We start from the raw sequence: 14,682 nt of genomic DNA, 5'->3' as shown, positions 1-14,682 counted from the left end.
GTAAAATAAATTTTGTCTATGGGAGCCAATTCCGACTCTACCTTTTTTAGTTCAGGTAAAATTCTTACCATTGGGAGCGAACTCGATCCCGTCCGTTTTAACATATAAAAATTCACCCTCATATCGCGCGTAAAGAAGTATAACTTCAAAAAACCTACCTGTTTCTTGCCTAGACTTCGCGTCCGTTTTTTAATTATTAACAATTTAGTGCAAAAAATGCGATTTATTTTTCAATTTTTTGCACCCCATTAAAAAGCTAAATAGTTAACATAAAATTACAAAATTTGATTTTTTAGAACATTGAAAAATCTTCAAAATGACACTTTTTGAAATTTAAAAAGTTAATTTGTTGCTTCGCAAACTACAACATAAGTGAAAATCGTTATTATTAATAACTTTTACGAAAACTAACTTTGAACTTTAGTGTTTCACTCAAAGTTGGATGTTGGGCTACTTAACACACCCTCAAAATTTGAGAACGATCCATTAATTAAGGGGGTTAGAAGTAAAAGGGTTTAAGTGCACTTTTTAAAAATTTTACTCCAAGTACAGATTCGCATACTTAAATGGTATTAGAGCTTGGTGGTAAAACGATTTAAGCATATTTCGCCCTACAGTCGCCATCTATCGCCATTACATTTAGTTCACTGAAAACAATTGCAGTTTGCTTTCGTAGTAAAGACACCATGCGCTTGAACGGTTTCACCACAAAACTATTTGAGTACTATGTAAAAACAAAAAGTAATAAACGGCTTTAAGTGCGCTTGAACCATTTTACCACAAAACTATTTTTAGTATTCTGTAATGTGTAAACACATGCTAATACAGGATTAATTTCAAGAAAATAAATATTAGATTTGTGACCAATTTTGAAAACTAATTAAGTATTATGCAATGTGCCAGTTGTAGTTACACTGTGGATAACAGCTGGGATAAAAATTATTAGTAATATGTAATTAATATCTGCACTTGAACCATTTTACTAGTAACATTTATCAACACCATGTACCGATTCAAGTACATTTTTTTAATAATTAAAAAAAGGAAGGATATAGTAAGAGTAATAATATACCCTAATATTTTTATCATTTTATAGTACAATGTACCGGGTGTCCCAATAAGAATGGCTCTCGGCCATATCTCAGGAACGGTTTATAGTAGAGCTTTGAAATAAAAAAATTTATAACAAAAGTTGCCTCGGGAAAAGCCTGGAAATTATTTTCATAATTTTGGGTCCACCGCTAGAGGGCGTAATTGAATATCAAAAATAAAAAAATCTAAATTTTACAAAATTTTCCTAATGAAGGGGCATGGAAATCCGATTATTGTATTCTTCATCAAATTCTGCGCATATTTGATTTAACAAGTTTAACTCTACCTTTCCAAATACGAGGTGGGGGTGAGTGGGAACCTTGTTATGAAAAAATGGCTGTAAGTCCGGTTCTGCTAAATCAAATTTTGAAAACTGGATCTTGTTGAAGACAGATATTTTTCTTCAATGTAAGCGTGATAATTTTGAACCATCCTAATAAGTAATAAGCTAGCTGGGAGGCGTTATTTAATTTTTTTCAGAAATCTAGTTTTCTTTGGAAAATGTTAAATACAAGTATGCATTTTTAATCATACTTTATAAAATTAGATTAAATTAGCAATAGAGTAGCGAAAACCGCATGTCGATACCTTTTGTCTATCTCAAGATATCTCGAGAAACGTGTAAATTTTATACATAACTGTTACTATCACCGGTAAACTAAGTTAATGAAAAGTAGTGTGCTGTGGAAAAAAACAAAATGACATTTTCCAGATGTCAACGTATAAAAATATAATTAATTAAAACAAAAATATAAAGAGAAACAATATTATTAAAATTAAATCTAACACAGAACAAAAAGAACTACTTAGTGACGACCTAAATATTCAAATTGTTGCCCATCATACACTACTCTAGAATACATTATCCAGAGAATACTAAACGCCATTCAAAGCATATCGAGAGCAGAAATTAACACTGTTGTTCAATCTACTCTTGAAAGAGTAAATGTTTGCAACGAAAATGATGGGCAAAAATTTGAACGTTTATGTCATCACTAAATAGTTGTTTTTATTTCTTTGTAATAGGGCTTTTCAACGCTTCTCATTTGTTTCGAGCCTCTGTCATATGCCGTATAATCCGTGTATAATATTAATATACGAGATATGAACGAGGCTCGAAACAAATGAGAAGCGTTGAAAAGACCTAATATACGTTGACAGCTGGAAAATGTTTCTTTGTGGTTTCCATAGCACACTACTTTTAATGAATTATTTCGTTTACCGGTGACAGTAACAGTTATGTTTTTAAATTTACACGTTTTGTAAGATATCTCGAGATAGAAAAAAGGTATTAACATGCGGTTTTCGCTATTCTCTTGTTAATTTTATCTAATTTTGTAATATGTTATTAAAAATGCATGTTTGTGTTTAATATTTTCCAACGAACACTAGATTTCTGAAAAAAATTAAATAACGCCTTCTAGCTGGCATATTACTCAGTAAGTTGGTTCGAAATCATAACTTTTACATTGACGAAAAAGATCTGTCTTCAACAAGACCAAGTTTGCAAAATTTAATTAAGCAGAACCGGACTCACAGCCAGTTTTTCATAACAAGGTTCCCACTCACCCCCACCTCTTATTTCCAAAGGTAGACCTAAACTTGTCAAATCAAATATGCGTAGAATTTTATGAAGAATACGACGATCGGATTTCCAGTGCCCCTTCATTAGGAAAATTTTGTAAAATTTAGATTTTTTAATTTTTGATATTCAATTACGCCCTCTAGCGGTGGTCCCACAATTATGAAAATAATTTCCAGGCTTTTCCTGAGGCAACTTTTGCTATAAAATTTTTTATTTCAAAGCTCTACTATAAACGGTTCCTGAGATATGGCCGAGAGCCATTCTTATTGGGACACCCGGTACACTAGACATATTTTAGTTTAATGACTCCTAGAATTTATAAAACTAAAACAACTTTGAAGCTGATTATCTCAGAACTATCAAAACTGCACTTAAACCCTTTTACGTCGGGCCCCCTCAATTAGTTTAAAAGTTATTCTAATTTGTTTTTCCCAGAGACCTTTATTTTGCAATAATATAAGACAGAAAATAATTAAGAGAGGGCAATTCTGCGTATGCCAACTAAAAGTAGAAGGGTGATAGTCTCAAAATGTTTTAAAAAAGATAAAAAAATTAATAAATATAGTCAAAAATCCTAATGCCAAATTTTGTAAATTTTGTAGTTTATAAACATTTAGAATAACTTTAAAAATCTTATTCGCATTTAGCAAAGTTAGTATTTTAAAACGAATTTTTAAATAAAAAATTTAGCCTGGGCTCACCTGGGACAAAGTTAGCCATGTATTTTTTAATTCACAGCTAATTTGTTTATATTCATTAAGGACTATCATTGATGCCATTTTAAAGAACGTGATTTGTGTTTTTTGTTAAAAAACTTGCACAAACAATGTACCTTTACAGCACTCTCTACGAATTTTCAAAAATGTAGTTCAAATGATTACTAAGGGGAACCTACAAATCCACTGAGTTCAAATACCGAAAAAGCAATTTTAAACTCATACAGTTTTCTAGATCTACGGATCAGCACAATGGATTTTGATCTTTCTTTTTTTAATTTATATGTAATTTCCATGTAAATTACAAATATGCTATTTGTTTGTAAATTTTTTATTTAACTTACAGTCTAATTTGTTTAAACAATTCTTCAAAAAATAATTTTCTTTTAAATCTATTTTTTAATCATAGTATCATTAATGATCATAGTAATAGTTAAAGTACACTTTAATAAATAAATTAGTTTTATGAGGGCATTATTTATTGAAGATAATTTATTTATTAAAGTATTAACTTTTTCTATGATTAATAATGATAGTATGATTAAAAATTTGGATTTTTAGGAAGAAACATTTTGTCAAAAATAAAGTATATCGTTTATCAATTATTAAATGTCTAGACATTTGTAGAAATGTACAGAAATGTACAGAATGTAATGTACAGAATGTAATGTACAGAAAAATTACATACAAATTAAAAACAGAAAGATCAAAATCTATTCAGTAAATCCCGAGGTATAGAAAATGACAATAGTTATAATTTGATTTTTTAGTTTTAGAACTCTTGCTTTTGTCGGCTCCCAGCTCCCCCTTCACTTACCACGACTAGTCACAATTTGAACTACATTTTTAAAAATTCTTGTAAAATACCAGCTTTCGAATATGCAAAAAGATTTTTTCTACAGAAACTTTTTTAAAAGTTACTGTAAATATTTATAAACTAAAAAATTTTAAAAATTTAAGAATAAAAATTTGGACCATATTAAATAATTTTTTTATATTTTTTTGATAGTAACACATTTCTACTTTCATTTGACATACGCAGAATTGCCCTATCTTCATTATTTGCTGTCCTATGTTATTGTAAAATAAAGGTCTCTGGGATAAACAAATAGAATAACTTTTAAACTAATTAATGGATCGGTCTTAAGTTTTGAGAGTTTGTTATGTACCCAATATCCAAATTTGAGTGAAACACTAATATTCTAAGTTAGTATTCGTAAAAGTCATTAACAAATAACAATTTTAATTTATTTTTTAGTTTGCGAAGCAACAAATTAACTTTTTAAATGTCAAAAAGCGGCCTTTTGAAGGTTTTTCAATGTTCTAGAAAATTAAATTTTGTAATTTTATGTCAACTAATTAGCTTTTTAATAGAGTGCAAAAAATCTAAAAAATCGCGTTTTCTTGCACTAAATTGTTAATAATTAAAAAACGGACACGAACTCTAGGCAGGAAACAGGTAGGTTTTCCTTCTATAGGTCTACAATAACTAAAAAAGTAGTAAGCTACCTGGATATTTGAGTGTCCCGAACATGATGTATTTCTTGCTTATTTCCCTGGAGTAAAAAAAGCTCATAGTATTTGAGCGACCTACATATACTCTAACAAGACTGAACGCCACTGAACGGTCCATATTAATATGAAAAATATGCAAAATGGATATTTGGCTAAGTCTGGTGATGACTGTATGTGAAACCATTGTAGGAACTAGTACCGTTTCTGTTTAATATTTTGTAAACATTTATAGTGTCACTTAATTAGTAAGAGGGGTTGTGTATTAGACGGTCGAGAATGGGAGACATTTTAAAACGTTTTTATATACTTGGCTTGGTATTTGTAACCAGTGGCGGCTCGTACCACTTTAAGAAGGTAGTACCAGAACTCGGGCAGCCGCCAAAATTTTTAGTGACGAATTCACGATATTGTCAAAAAAAGGTATACTGACAACAAAAACTAAAAAAAAAGTATGCGCGGATACTTTTATCTTATGTATCTTAAGTTTATTGATCTGAGGTGCCAAGCAATAATTGTCCAACATTGATCAAAACCGTTCCGTATATTAATTAATAATAAAAACCTCTTAACCTACTACCAGCATTTACTGCTGATAGTGATAGTGTTAGAAAATTGTTATTAGGATTTTTACCAATTTATAAAAATAATACTTCATTATTCACGCACATGCACAAATTTTTGTAATGTCACTTTTAAAGTTTACGATATATGAAGTTCAGTTTTCTATTTTTGGTTGCAAAGTTTTCAATGACTTTATAATTAAAACTATCAATACAATTTACAAAATGCTTTTCTGCAGATAGCATACCTAAAGCACTATGTTTTAACATCGAAAAACAGCGTTCTGCTTCAGATGTTGATATAGGAATGGTAACTAAAATACTTAAAAGTTTAATAGTTTCTTCAAATGTGCTTTTTAAACCTTCCCTCTACAATAAAACCGATATCAAAACAGCCCCAGAGGTAGTACTTAATTCGTCTCGCTAATACAGTACCTACTTCTAATTCAGTTTTAAACCGAGTTTTGTTTAAATATTAAAATTGTCTCCATGTTTCATTAAGAAATGATTCGAAAAACTGATGATTATACGCAGAAAACTTCTCCGACATAAATAAATTAGAAGCAACTAAAATGTCCGGAGAAGGTAGACCTTTGAAAGATCTGGTACTTTGAATAATATAAACGTTGTCGTTGTCTAATTCGGCGCTAAAATTGACCAACTCCTTAAATATGCCTCTATTTTCTAAATTTTATTTTTCGTCGTGACCCCTTAAAGCTAACTCGAAAGCTCCACAACACCTTATAACATTTGTAGTTTTTTTTTCTAGCGCAAAACCACCAAAAAATTTTTTTAAGATACTAATCTTCATTGTCAATTAATAAATTAAACTTGAGAAATAATTAAAATATTATCAAAATACCGACGATCATGATGCAATAAAAGTTTAATTATAAATACAAAAACTTTTTAACAGAAAATATACATAATAAAAGCGACAAACCAGCACGTAAATAAACTCAAAATAAATAGACCTGACATCATACCCTCATGCCTGGCACACAGATTCTAATTTTAAGGTATATTAATAATCCAACATAGCTCTTTCTCTGTCACTTACATAGAATGCTCGTAAAATTTTTCTCTCTTTAGTCGTGCCAGTACTGACTACGGCACGAAGGAGATTCTCCTGTCGAATACTCTCCGCTGTCGGCAGGGACTGTATTACGCCCATAGTTGCCATATTTCATATAATTTATGAAGATCAAAAGAAATACACACAAAAAAATTAACAGGAATTAAAAAAAAGTTTTGAAGATAAAAAATATGTTTCTGCATAGTTAGCAAGGTAGTGCCATGGCTCTATGGTACTACCTCACGGGCCGCCACTGTTTGTAACTACGCAACTATATCCGCAAATTTTGTAATCCATTTTAAAAACAGTTCTATGCTACCTAGGCACCTGAAATTTTCATAATAGCTCAGAACTAGCTAACAATGCAATATTTAAATGCTATTGTATGGATAAATCGATTTTTTTAAATTTCACTCTATGTATTTTAAAAATGTGACTAATGCAATGACATTTAAATTCCATTTTAAAGCAGGTTAATATACCGACAGGTCGTGGCTCAGTGGTAGAGCATAAGACTGCAAATCTAGAGGTCCCGAGTTCGAACCCCGAAACGAGTACGTTTTTTTTTATTTGTTAATTAAATAATTAAAAGTTAATACACTAAAAATTCAGATTATACAGGGTGCGCCAAACCTCTGGTTTTCTTTGATTACGGCTAAACTATGAGATATACAAAAAAATGTTTATAACAACACTAATGTGCATCAAAGAGGTCTATAATTTAAAATTATTTCTAATTATACAGGGTGAGGCAGAACGACGGTATGAACCAAAGTTGTATTTTTTTAAATGGAACACCCTATATATTAAATCATTTTTGAATATATTATTTAAAAATATGAAAAATTTGTATAAGGTCTTATAGGCCTAAAGTTAATAATTTTCGAAATATTTACATTTTTATTGAGAAAAATGGTAATATTTATAGGGTTGTGGATTACGTTTCCAAGGAAATAAAAATTTAGGTGATAGCTCAAAGTTTTTAAAATATAGTGTTATTTTTAAATAATTTAACATTTTTTACTTTTAGCCATAAAATATACAGTGTGATCACTATTTGCAAATACAAAATTTTCTCATTTTTTTTTAAATGGGACACCCTGTATATTAGTTTTGCGTTTTGTAGTAAATATTACAACCTTTCTTTTGGTATAATGTTGTATGTACCTAGCATGTTTCGTTTTGTAGATATTTAAAAAAACAATAGATTTTACGTTTTTGCGGATTTTTTATTTAAATTTTTTTTTTCAAAAAATATAATTATAATCTGGTTTTAGAAACATACACTAAAATATAAAATATGAAAATAAAAACGTAATTAAAGATTAAAATAAATCGTATGCTAGTACAATTCAATTGAATTTAATAACTTTAAATTATTTTACAAAAAATATTTTACCATATTAATGAATGCATAAATTAGTTACTAAATTAAATAAACAACCAAATTTTAAATCAACCGTAGTAATTCTTCTACCGCAGCAACTTTCCTGTACCAAATTAATTGTTAGTTATATTGTATTTACGAGTAAGATCAGTTAATAACTTTTTAATTTACCTACATCTTGAGAACGTATAAAGTATGCTTTGAAACAAATGAACGTTATGGAAGTATAATAAGAAGTAAATAGTAACTATGTACCTACTAGTGTCACAAAAGCTGGTAATAATTTCTAATGGTTTCGCCCAAAACAAATGTCATATCCAAAAATTTTTCGGTTAAAAAATTAAAATTTAAAATATAAAAAATTGTTACAAAAATTTCAACTACACAAGTATTACCAGCTTTTGTGACACCAGTAAATACTATTTATATTAATAAATAATTTGGCTGATACATTTAACATTCAGCTGTTTTAAAGCATACTTTATAATAATTTTTATATTCTCAAGATGTATGATGTATGTACAGTCGGAAAAACGAAAGAATACCCATGAACGAACATATAAAACACGCTGTATTTTCCTGCCACTGTGTCACACAAAAAATTGGCCAGCACAAGTACATGTAATAATTATGGTTACATGTACTTGCACTGGACAATTTTCTTTGTGACACGGTGACAGGAAAATACAGGGTGTTTTATATGTTCGTTCATGGGTATTCTTTCATTTTTCCGACTGTAAGTAAATTTAAAAGGTAAATTAAAAGTTTAACTAAATACAATTTAACTAACAATTAATTTGGTACAGGAAAGTTGCTGTAGTAGAAAAATTACTACGGTTGATTTAAAATTTGGTTGTTTATTTAATTTAGTAACTAATTTATGCATTCATTAAAATGGTAAAATGTTTTTTGTAAAATAATTTAAAGTTATTAAATTCAATTGAATTGTACTAGCATACGATTTATTTTAATCTTTAATTACGTTTTTATTTTCATATTTTATATTTTAGTGTATGTTTCTAAAACCAGATTATAATTATTTTTTTTCAAAAAAATTTTTAAATAAAAAATCCGCAAAAACGTAAAAGCTATAGTTTTTTTAAATATCTACAAAACGAAACATGCTAGGTACATACAACCTTATACCAAAAGAAAGGTTGTAATATTTACTACAAAATGCAAAACTAACATACAGGGTGTCCCATTAAAAAAAATAGAAAATTTTGTATTTGCAAATAGTGATCACACTGTATATTTTATGGCTAAAAGTAAAAAATATTAAATTATTTAAAAATAACACTATATTTTAAAAATTTTGACCAATCACTTAAATTTTTATTTCTTTGGAAACATAATCCACAACCCTATAAATATTACCATTTTTTTCAATAAAAATGTAAATATTTCAAAAATTATTAACTTTAGGCCTATAAGACCTTATACACATTTTTCATATTTTTAATAATATATTCAAAAATGATTGCATATACAGGGTGTTCCATTTAAAAAAATAAAACTTTAGTTCATACCCTCGTTCTGACTCACCTTGTATAATCAAAAATAATTTTAGAATATAGACCTCTTTGATACACATTAGTTTTGTTATAAACATTTTTTTGTATATCTCACAGTTTAGCCGTAATCAAAGAAAACCAGAGGTTTGGCGCACCCTGTATAAGTTAAATATTATATGGAAATATTATATTATATACCATTTTAAATTTTCTTAGATTTATATGAGTGTATAATTTTATATTGGGCCCTGTAGATAATAATGAAAACGTTTTATTATAAAAACTTCTTTTTTATAAAATTATAACTAAGTATTTTGTATTCCTTTTATTAAGAATTTGTACGTATGTTGATATGTGGCTCCAACTTTTTTCACCCTCGTTTTGTGATATCCTGATATAACATCAATATTTACATAATGGTAATACTTTCCTAGATATACAAAAACTGTTCCCATCATTATCATGAACGGCCATAAAAAACTCGGATAGTGATTATTTATTAACCACATGTATATCTGAGTGTCGTCTTCATCTAGCAAAGATTGCACACCAAATTGAGTATGTGTTGCAAGGTTAGCCAATATAGACAGAGCAGCAGCATTTCGAGTATTCCTAAATAATCTTTTAACATCGTCTTCAAAGGCATCATCCTGAATCGAAAGTTGCTGAAAGTGTTCGATCATTTCTCGCCATGAATCAACCAAGTTATTCACCAAAAATTGAACACATAGTATACACATACATCCCTACAATGAAATATGCAATTTTTAAAAATTATGTAGAAAAAGTAAGATTTAGAATACATCGCACATAAAAAATTAAGAGATGTATTTATCAAAATAACGTAATTTTTTACCGAACTAAATTTTAATTTAAGGGGGGGGGGGTATGGTTTGAAATATTTAATTTTTTTTATTATTTCAAATAAAAGTGCATACTTTCAAGAATACTCTCTAAAAATTTCAAAATAATCGGAGTAAAATTACCAGAGATACAGGGTGTTGAATATCCCTACTTTCGCCTCGCTTTGCCGCTACTTTGCGCCAGCACGCTTGATCGTAGTGGGAAACGTTAAACAACTGTTCGCCTTCTCTTTTGTAGATTAATCCTCGATTCAAAAAACATATTCCAATGTGCATCACTTTACTATTTGGCAGACAAATAAGAAAATGAAGATGCAGTTGCCAAAACTTTAAAAGCATTTTTCTCAAAACTGCTTTTTCAAATGCGGTGGACATTGTAACTGAAAAACTACTCGGCCGATCTACCTGATATTTTGCAGAGATTTTCTTTAGGCATTTCATGAGGTAACAATGTCGAGATATTTTTCTTTTTTTGCTTATTTTTTGTTCAACAATAACAAATCTGTTGATTTTCACAAAAATTTTACCAAAAATTTCATTTTTTTGATTTCTGAGTGATACCAAAAATTCAAAAATCAGTAAAAATAAAAAGCTCGACGTTGTGACCTCGTCAAACTCATAAGCTAATTAAATCTTTTTGAATTTTTTGTTTCGTATGATCGAGTGACGAGTTCTGATGTCCACCGCAAAATTCATTTTTTTGTGAGCTGCCTGTCAAAAGTTGTCACCTATGGCTTATTTTTCAATATTTTGGATTGCATTTTTTTCTAAATATTCTTTGGATTGGTTTTAATATGCTTATTTAATTTAAAAATAAAATAATTGTACCATAGCTTCGAAAAAAATTCACAAAAATGTGAATTTTTAAAATTCCCCCCCCCCCCCCCTTAAAAAAATCAATGGGAAAGTCCCAGTAGCTGGCTGTATACCATAATTAAAAATCATACAGAACAAGTAAAAACTTCGTTTGTACAATGGTATAAAAATTTTATTGAAAAACTATTAAAAAGTCATCCAAAATGATTCGCAAAACGTTTTCGATCTAGATCAGATCATCTTCAGTGCCTAGAACGAAGTATTTCCACGTTAGAATGAATGCAAAAGGTTAAAATTATTACTAGGTAAAGAACAAATGTGGATAATACTTAGGTTATGCTTAGTAGATAAAACTATCAACCTTATAGGATAGGTGACATCGAGAAATATGATTTACATTTCGAAAAATCGGTGTTAGTAGCGACTCTAAATCGATGTTAAAAGATGAATTTAGGAGTCCTCAAAGGGCAACATGATTCAATGCTCGATGATAACGTGTGGTTTTTGCCAGTTCAATGGACACAGACCAACAAGAGTATAGGAGATGACAATCTATTTATCAGACCGAAGTGACATGGCAAGACAGGTAGTCAATTTTTGGTTATGAATTTAAAAAATATTTTAGTTTATGAATTTAAATTATTAGTTAAGCTGAATGGATGTTCATAACTGTATTAAAGTGGAATTTGAATTATAATAAATTAGATTCTATTGTAAAAGTCTAAAAGGCAACTCTCTGTTACAAAAAGAACTGTTATTATTTTTATGTTAGTAAAAATGTTATTCATAATAAAGTCAATGACGTCATTGATGACAGTTTAAAAAGGAAGACGAAAGTTTAATTTAGTTGGAGATAAAAAGAGAAATGAAAAATGGTTGAATGTAAACAACTTATAGACGAAAACATATAAGATACATAGTAATGTTGTAAAAGATGAAAGGAGTAATGTTGGTTGCCTAATATTGAGGTTGTAATGGTTAACAAAGAAAAAAAAATTATAAATTTAGCTGACTATTTGAATTAGTTAACTACTAATTTGAAATCTACAGATGGTACTGGAGTGAACAGACTAAATTGGGTCAAAAATATATTACTGTAAAAGTTTTATAACAGAGAGAGAGAGAGAGAGGTTTAGCAAAAACAAGTTAAACAACAAGTAGTGGTAGTTACCTGATATGGTAATATTGGAAAAATATAATTTAATTAAATTACTGAAAGGATAGTAGGTATATATTTACTTAAATGATCTAACAGGTGATAAAATACCAGATTAACTAAAGTTATGATTAGAAAGAATATAGACAAAGAGGGAATAACATAAATATTAATATCAGAAATATAAATTGAAATGTGTGTCTTATATTATGTTTCCGTCTATAAGTTGTTTACATTCAAGCACTTTTCATTTCTCTTTTTATCTCAAACTAAATTAAACTTTCGTCCTCTTTTTTAAACTGTTATCAATGACGTCATTGACTTTATTATGAATAACCTTTTTATTAACATAAAACTAATAACAGTTCTTTCTGTAACAGAGAGCTGCCTTTTAGACTTTTACAATAGAATTGAATTTATTATAATTCAAATTCCACTTTAATACAGTTTTAAACATCCATTTAGCTTAACTAATAATTTAAATTCATAAACTACAATATTTTTTAAATTCATAACCAAAAATTGACTACCTGTTTTGTCATGTCACTTCGGTCTAATAAATACATTGCCATCTCTTATACTCTTGTTGGTCTGTGTCCATTGAAGTGGCAAGAACCACACATTATCATCGAGCATTGAATCATGTTGCCCTTTGAGCACTTTTAAATGCATCTTTTAACATCGACTTAGAGTCGCTACTAACACCATTTTTTCTAAATGTTAATCATATTTTTCGATGTCACCTATTCTATAAGGTTGCTAGTTTCATCTACCAAGCAGAACCTAAGTATTATCCACATTTGTTCTTTAACTAGTCATAATCTTAACCTTTTGCATTCATTCTAACGTGGAAATACTTCGTTCTAGGCACTGAAGATGATCTGATCTAGATCAAAAACGTTTTGTGAATCCTTTTGGATGACTTTTTAATAGTTTCTCAATAAACTTTTTATACCATTATACAAACGAAGTTTGTACTTGTTCTGTATAAATTTTAATTGTGAATATTACATTACAAGAATAAAAAAAACGCCAAACGCCGTAAAAATGAGTAGCGCACACAATATTCCAACTACAAAAGAGCTGATATGAATATTACGTGGCGCGAAAATGTATTTTCATTTTAAATGAAAATAAATTTCTAGTTTTATTTTGAAATATTTTTCCATAATATTTCCATAAATTTGAAGTAAAACGCGCCACAAAAAGGTAACCTCGATACAGTTTGCATTTTAAAGCTCTTTTGTGGCGCGCTTTACTTCAAATTTAGCAAATATTATGGAAAAAACAAAATCAAAATCGGCTGGTTGTCACGATAATATGAACACGGATATGTTTGTAGAATTATTCAAAGAAAAATTGCTGCCGGAGTGCGGTCCTGAACTTAGTTGATTAAGTACACCTAAATTTAGTTTTCAAAATTTCATCGCTTTTCTATAGTAAATCTTTAAATTAATTATAAGAAAGATAACCAGTAGTTTAGTTATTAGTGGTGATTTGATTGTCGTAAATATATTTACGGTTTCATTAAAATCTTACAGAATTACGAATTTCAATCCAGTCATACAGCTTTGTAAATTCGAAAGCGCTTAACAAAAACTTATTTTTTAGCTTTTCTTCGATAAGTTAAAGACTATGTAAGTAACAGAGTCGTACTGACCCATTTAAAACGTAATGAAAGGAAATAAGACAATTAAAATAAAAAGTATTTAACAATTTTATCCGAGGTCTGGTACTTCTGACTACAGGGGTCTTCCAATGTTACCCGATCAACAAACACCATCTTACTCTACAATTACCCAACAGAAAGCAGTTACATTCCCTTCCAAAGAACAAGCCATTATTATATATGCAGTAGACACACTAAAATTAGAAGACTGCATTATAGCAATAGGATCACTAATACATCCCAAAAATGTACTCTTTTCATCACGAATTTCTAACGACATAATCTGCATCTACCTCTCAAGCAAAGAAGTTGTTGACACTTTTTTAACAGACCACGGAGGAATAAAAATAGGAAACAATGAAAAATTAGTCACTCCTGCTAATAGGTTGCTGTTGTCTAAAGTCTGTCCGACTATTCCTCATCACATCGTCGAAAAATATCTTTTTGAGAAGGACTTTAATCTACTAACAGAAATCTACCCCAAACTCGAAGACAGACGCATTAAATCTAGAATTACACTAATAAAGAAGAAAATACGTCGTCAACTAAATCTAGAACAAATTGAAAATAATGAAAACTTCCAAGATACAGACGTTTCTCAAGGAAACCCCAATTAAAAAAAATCAATAAAATAAGTATTACCAATAAATGCATATTATTCAGTGGAATGAACAAGGATTATTTACACACATCGAAACACTTCATTTTCTAATAAAAGAAATAAACCCACAAAG

General features: G+C 29.2%; 1 protein-coding gene across 1 annotated transcript in view; it reads right to left on the bottom strand.

Annotated features, from left to right (window-relative positions):
• The window catches only part of LOC114338515 (macrophage mannose receptor 1-like), a 251,803-nt gene that overhangs the window by 206,988 nt on the left and 30,133 nt on the right, over nt 1-14,682 (bottom strand). The window lies entirely within an intron of this gene.

Source organism: Diabrotica virgifera, chromosome 8 (genome assembly GCF_917563875.1).
Source record: "Diabrotica virgifera virgifera chromosome 8, PGI_DIABVI_V3a".
Classification (NCBI taxonomy): Eukaryota; Metazoa; Arthropoda; class Insecta; order Coleoptera; family Chrysomelidae; genus Diabrotica; species Diabrotica virgifera.
Note: the sequence above shows the minus strand (reverse complement) of the source record. Positions and strands in the feature narration are given on the sequence as shown.